Here is a 1,008-nt window from a genome sequence, read left to right as displayed (position 1 = left end):
TTAATATTATAATATTTTTAGATTTGATAATTTTTTATTTTGAAATTGAACCCCCGTTCAGTCTGTCATTAGACTAACGGATTAGCTCAATAATACGTAATGTAAGGAACAAAGTAGTTCATTAGGTGGGTCTAGTTGAAAACTTTGGTTATTTAACCGTATTTTGAGAAACCAGTTAATAAACGGTTTTTCTCACAGTTAACAATTTGAATATCATCTTATATAGGTTTATTTGACATGTTGGGTTTGAGCATGGTAAAATAACAATTAAATAAATTGTATTTAAGCATTTTTTTAAAAGAAATTTCTAACAGTGTTTCCAGTTTCCAATTAAATTAACACATGTCTTATACACTACTAATTCTAAATAAGAGCAAATTCTCAATCATTAATTTCAAATCCATAATTTAAATTGCTTTGCTGAAAGTTATCCACTGACTCATCAAGAGGGAATCATCAATATTTAAAATGGTAATCTCCTTCACAAACGAACAACAAAATCGTAGTTACGCTATTGGGTCGACCTCAACAATGGATGAGGCGAAAGCATTGTGTGACAGATGTAAGTGACAGTTAGACATTAAATTCAATTTTGAAGAATGCGTCCCACTGAATATTCACCATAAGTCACGCCGAGACCATAGAATTTTCATGAAATTTAATCAAAATTTATACCAGTTCCAAATGCTTGCTCTCTGAGTAGAAATATTTTACACTAAATGCTGTTGTCATGGACATCTTTGTGAGAAATGTGCATTATTAAGCGCAGTTTGTTTTCTGATTATGTTATTCATTTTATTTAACAAATAATGTTAGTTTTTTAATTACAAATAATAGTGCATAAAACACTAAATAATATACAGTTATATTCTATATACGATATATTAAATAATATTTGGTCACATAAAAAAATTATTTTTAACAAATTATTTCTAAATTTCAGCTTAATTTTTAATTCACAAACATCGTCGTAAAAAACTCGTAGTTCATATATATATACATATATAT

The sequence above is a fragment of the Parasteatoda tepidariorum genome, chromosome 8 (assembly GCF_043381705.1).
Source record: "Parasteatoda tepidariorum isolate YZ-2023 chromosome 8, CAS_Ptep_4.0, whole genome shotgun sequence".
Classification (NCBI taxonomy): Eukaryota; Metazoa; Arthropoda; class Arachnida; order Araneae; family Theridiidae; genus Parasteatoda; species Parasteatoda tepidariorum.
Note: the sequence above shows the minus strand (reverse complement) of the source record.